At 38.8% G+C, this 6,332-nt stretch overlaps 1 protein-coding gene across 1 annotated transcript in view; it reads left to right on the forward strand.

Moving 5' to 3' along the window:
* Positions 1-468: 468 nt before the first annotated feature.
* The window catches only part of bahd1 (bromo adjacent homology domain containing 1), a 58,536-nt gene continuing 52,672 nt past the window's right edge, over positions 469-6,332 (forward strand). Inside the window, exon 1 of the mRNA XM_050061573.1 lies at positions 469-1,296. The gene's annotated coding sequence lies outside the window, so the exon portion shown is untranslated. The remainder of the gene's footprint in view (positions 1,297-6,332) is intronic.

Below are 6,332 nucleotides of genomic sequence, written 5' to 3' on the forward strand. Positions count from 1 at the left end.
AGCGTCTCCATCATTGAAAAAACGTAGAAAACTAGTTGTAAACATGGAAAAATGGTTGTAAACAGGACGTGACGAAATATTAAATACAGAGGATCGCGTTTGCATGGGATTATTTTCTCCAGACCGTTTTACAGAAGGTAAAAGTTGCCGTAATTTTTACGTAATGATTACAGATATGGCGCATTCAGACGGGACTAAAATCAGTAATAATTACTTTACCCCACGTCTCCACGTTAAACTAATGCTGCCCAAGTAGGGCTATAGTGTAAGTACTCCAAACAACCCCACTTCAAAAAAAACTAAACTGTCCCTTTAATATTTGTTTATTTGTCGCAAGTAATATAGTTTTACAATATTCAGCAACCTTATTGCATGTTACATTTTCCTCATGGTGCAGTTGCATTTCATAAAACAACACAGCATGAAATTAAAACCTAAAGTCACATAAAGAGACAACAAAGTCTTCCCAGCAGTGCTCCAGGAGGCACCGTGCAGTCACATGTCAGAGCAGGTTTTGGTCATGAGCCAGATCTGACACACCACAGATCCTTCATTGAGAGCCCAGCTCCCTCAGCCACCGCTGCCAGGGTTAATACAAGTGTCAAAAGAACAGGGCTTAAAGACATTAACTAGGTGAAAGCCATCTGTCAGCCACAGCGGGGCTGCTGCCGGGGGGACGGTGACATGTGGACGTCCGTGGCCCTTTAAGAAACTCCATGTTTTCGCTACATGATGCGTCAACATAAAAAAAGCGGATGATGCTGTTATGTAAAAACACGCTGAAGTGAGCCGTAGTTTGCAGGGAGCTCGGTGAAAGCTTCGCACGCTTCACTTCTTCTTCTAAAGCAGGATTGTGGTTTAAAGTGTGGGGGTTTTTACGCGTAGCGCACGAAGCGGTGCAGTTTGGAGAGGAGGCGGAGAAGAAAAAGGCTTCAGCCCGATCAACTCAACATGAGTCGCCCTCCACTCTGTTTTCCTCCTTCACTCGCGGGAAGCGTACACCTGACGCATCACCCTCTCGCCCTGTGGAAGTGATAGATCGTCCCTCTTTTTCAATCGGGTTTCTTTTGCAGCCTGCGAGGCGACAGGACACCACAGCCCTCAGCTCGGATCGCTTCTGGGGCTAAACTGAAAGTGTCAGGACGGGATCGAGCTGCGAGCTGAAGTAATGTGTCAGCTATAGACACACAAACAGATCCTTCCTCTGTGTGGCGGTGATCTGTGAACCTGAGAGGAAACTTTCGGGGATCTCTGTGACTTCTTCCTCCACTTGAGTCGTCTTTTATCGCCCAAACGGTGAGTACACATTCCTGCAGCTCGTGATCGCAGAAAATGTCACTCGTGCAGCTCCTGTTGGAGTCATGTCTGACTCGACCCTGCTGCCGAGGCTGCTGGTGGGGTCACTGGCACATTTAATTTAGCCTACTTAAATGTGGATGAAATGTGTTTTAAACTTGCCAGTAACACAAGGAAATGTGAAGGAGACATTTAAAGGTCCTGGTGGTGTTTAAATAGTTGTTTCTTTTGGAGCCAGAGTCGTCATCAATACCAAAAATTCACTCCTGCCAGTTATTCAAATGTGGATATTTGCTCATTTTCTATTATAATCAACTGAATAGCTTTGGTTTTTGGACTGTGAGTACATTTACTTAAGTACAACTTTGACGTACTTGTACTTTAGTTTATCCATTTTATACCTCTTAATACTTCTACTTCTCTGAGGGAAATATTGTCCACTAACTCCATTTAACATACAGCACATTTAACCACCTAAAAGTGCTTTAAATAAATTGAATACGCTCCTCGTCAACTAGATACAACATTAAAATGCTCCTTACATATAAATACTTAAGTCATACTTTAGTCATAATCTAAAATGTAGGCTATGACAATGTAAGGGACAGTGTTGGAAGATATGCTTGCATAATGGGCACTTTTGACACTTAAAGTAGCCTAGATTTTTCAGATAATACTTAAGCTGGGAAAAAGGGGATATGTCCCCATCAATATTTAGAAAATGTACATTTGCCTCTCTGAATAAGAACGTAGCAGAAAAAAGTAGCAGAAGACTTGTAAAGACATTTACACCATGAAATGATGCAAAAAAATCACCAGAATACAGGAAATTAAGTGTTAAATGCTCAAAATGTTCTGGCGATGGACCCCAACAACTCCATTTCATGGGACCCCTCCAATACTGAAACTAAACCCACTCTAAAAAATGATTCATGGGGTGAGTAGATAACTCTTAAAATAAAGAAGCTTTTCAGCATTAAAAAATTACGTTTGTGTCATTTAAGTGTTTAAATCATCTGAGAACTTCTTTTAAGAAGTTGGTCAAAGTTAAAAATATTTTTATACATTTTTGAGTAGGATGGAGTTGATGCAGAACTAGTCTCACCACCAGACAATCAGAGATCTCCGGCTTCTGATAGTCTGGGGACACTCCTTTCTAAAGTGTGTTTAACACACCGGAGAAAGTGGCCGGCAACAAAGCAATGCCTCTTGCATTTTTTAAAAGGACACGCCCTCCCAGAAATGTGCGCTCCCCCTTTTCTCGTCCGCAAGGAAACAATCACACAGAGAGCTTGAAAATGGATGCCGAGAGATTTAACTCTGTTTCATCAAACATGTGCTCAGTCCACAAGATTGTGGAAATGAAGGACTTACAGCGACTTTGTTTGAAACTTTTAATGCTGTCGGACTATGTTTACGAGCACAAGAGTTCAGCGAGCCACCGAAGGACCACCCTGCGGATTTACCATTGGTTCTGCAACGTAGGGAGTTTTTTTTAAACTCTAAAATTGTATCCGCCCATCTAAACACAAAATCAGGGAGAAAGACATCAGTCTTTAGTTAAGCAAAGCGTCTAACGACTGACTTGTGAGTCTAATGCAGAACAACCACCGCTCCACCTGGCTTGGTCTTGGCAAGGTGCTGGACATGTCAGCATGTCCGCACACTTACCTCTATGCAGTGTTTCACTTTATTGTTGAACTTTCAGTCCACTAGACCTTCATCAGAAAATAGATAAGGCAACCAAGATGTAGGATTGAGTAAGATGGAATTAAAATAAATAGGTTTAGATAGTTTGACCACTAAATATCAACGTAACTTCTGGATAAATATTAAGTTGGTTCAACTCAATTAAGTTTTTCAAGGTCAAAGCAAATCATGTTGGTTGTACTGAACTAACTGAGTTTGTTAGATTATAAAATGATTTATTTAATAATGCCAGAGTTGAGACTACTTAAAAGACGCATGCATATTGTTACCTGTGTTAAAAGTTTAACCAGTTGACTCTGTTTTAGAGTGTATAAACACCCTTGACTGGAGCAAACTGGCTGACTTGCTAGCACAGAAGGTTTGGACACTACTGTGTCTTCATCATAGTCAGAATGGACAAAGACAGAAGGTAGAAATGGTATTTAGCTGGCCGCAAACTGGTGTACAGTTATCCACACCCTATACACTTAAACCAGGAGCAAAACAACACAGATAAATCTGAAAGTCACAAAGATAGAAAACTAAATTTACTGCATCCATCAGGTGTAATTACTTTAAAATAATTTCAGCATGTGGACAACCTGTGTGGGTTTTTAAACACTTTATTTGTAGAGATTTTTCTGCTTATTAACATAAGCTAAAATCTCAAAGTACATACATGTACAGAAAAAAGAGAGAAATGGAAAGAAAAGGAGTAAGTAAAAGTAGTGTATTTACTTACTTAAAGGAAAGACCACCTGTAGAAGTAAAACTTCATTGTTCCAGGTCAGTTAGACTGTTCACATATTTTATTAATGGCTCCCAGGTTTTGTAAAATGTCTTAATGGAGCCCTAGAGGGTGTATCTGATTTTTTCAAGCTTTATGTTCTGCATCACATCTATAATCCAGTGGCTGTGTGATGTAGAGGTGTTACATCCTTCCATTTAAACAGAACTGAGCGTTAAGCTAAAAGAGAGGAAAAGGCAATGACCTTCAGAAAGTGAGCAAGGATATAGGAGTCATCTGGAACTGAGAATATACCAAAAAGTACCAGTTGTAGGAGATGCATTATATTACAGCTGTAATCTGTCAGAAAAAGGCAAGTTTTAAACAACAAACACACCTGTCACACACAGGGTCTTTCATTTGAGACCATTCTTGCAAGTTTAGCTTTAGAGAGGTGTTGCGATGTGGCACTTCAAACTGTATCAAGGCACGTCTGGAGCATGTAGAAGATGAGTCCTGTTCCTCATGTAACAGTGGGCACCCCTCTATCATTTTCCCATAGTTGTCAAATATGAGATTTAGGAGGATTATATCTATTCATGATCTGAGTATAAATCATTGAGACTCTTATTTAGCATATTGACCTTTAGCAAAGAATCCAGGCGAGATGATGGGGGAGTAGTTGGAAAGTTTGCAAAGATAGATTTTGTGTGCAAAGTCCTTGATTTGTAAATAATGGAAAAAAATGAGTATTAGTCAGCCTGAATTATTTGGACAGTTGTTCAGAGCTGGCAGTCCCCAATATACAAGTCCCCGGTGTTACATATACTTTTATCATACCAGACAGGAAAGATGATTCTTTACTGTAGGTGATTTATGAAGGATTTCATGGTGTATTTTATTCCAGTGTGTGAATGTGTGACGTGTTTGGTGTCTGATGAGTTAAAAGCCTTTGTGTTGATTAGACAACAGGGAGACAGTGATAGGTGATTTCCTGGTGTCTTAACGAATCAGTCCGTCTCTCAGATTTTGAGAATGTGATCAAGGGAGGCACTGATCTGATATTATTTACAGATGTATCACTTTGAAGGACAGTCTCGTGTTTAAGGATAATGTTTTTGAGGAGGATACTCAGTAGAGGAAGTAGTCTGTAGTAGCTGTTGTTTTTCCTAATGGGGATTCCCTATCTGTGTGTAGGGCCCTCTGATAGGCCAGAAAGATGGATGCTGTGGGGCTGCCCCTTGGCTGGAAACACTCCAGTTTGGGTGATTAATCTCAGCTTTTAGGAGTGTGTTTCTGATTTTTTGAATGCGTCATATGAGCTACCGGATGTCTAAATTTCCCTCAGGATTAATAAAGTATCTATCTATCTATCTATCTATCTATCTATCTATCTTGGAGGAAAATCGATACAGCATAGTATTGCGATATTTTTGTGTGGCAATATTGTATCGCCAAACAGTGCCGAGTAGAGAACAGACTTTATCTTATAAGATAAAACAGATGTTGACAAAGTTTCCCTCTGGGGACAAAATTTATAGATGGCAGAAGGTAATAAATCGCAATATATCCCAATATATTTTACCACAATACTCAGAATATCGCATCATATTTAAAATCGCAATGATATTGTATCGTGACTTAAGTATCGTGATAATATCGTATCGAGGATAATTCTGGTGATTCCCACCGATACTGTCTACCTGTCTGTCTATCGACATACCTACGTACCTAAGTACCTACCTACCTACCTACTAGGGGTGGGGGAAATAAATCGATACAGCATAGTATTGCAATATTTTTGTGTGGCAATATGTGCCAAGTATCGATTTTTTTTTTTATTACAAACTTTAGTAATTTCAACAAATACAAATTAAACTGTAGGTAGCCTACTACAATAATATAATCATTTGCTTTTCAGTCCACTAGATGCATTTTGCTGCTACTAAAAAATGGCTGAAGTTTGATGAACAGACTGAAAAAATTATCTCATTAGATAAAACAGATGTTGACAAAGTTTTCCTTTGGGACACAATTTACAGTTAAAATAAAGGTAATAAATTGCAATGTATTTTCTCGTAATACTCAGCATATTGCAACATATTTAGAATAGCAACAATATTGTATCGTGATAATATCATATCCTCAGGTGATTCCTACCCCTACTATCTATCTATATATCTATCTCTCTATCTTGGGGGAAAATCGATACAGCGTCGTATCGTGATATTCTTGTGTGGAAATATAGAGTATAGAACAGACTTAATCTTATAAATTAAAACAGATGTTGACAAAGTTTTCCTCTGGGGACAAAATTTATAGATGACAAAAGGTAATAAATCGCAATGTATCGCAATATATTTTCCCACAGTATTCAGCATATCGCAACATATTTAAAATTGCAATAATGTATCGTGACTTAACCCTATGGACCCTAGGCATTTTTGGGGTATTTTTACTGCCTTTACTTTTAAGCTCATATCACAGTCATTATAAAGGCTATACACACATGCTATATCTTGTTTTTTTTCAGGACAATCTGGGATAACCAGATTTGCCATCATTCCATGTCCTTCTATGTGCCTGTATTTTATATTAATTTTTATATCAATGAAAAAAA

Source organism: Epinephelus moara, chromosome 14, assembly GCF_006386435.1.
Source record: "Epinephelus moara isolate mb chromosome 14, YSFRI_EMoa_1.0, whole genome shotgun sequence".
NCBI classification, from domain to species: Eukaryota; Metazoa; Chordata; class Actinopteri; order Perciformes; family Serranidae; genus Epinephelus; species Epinephelus moara.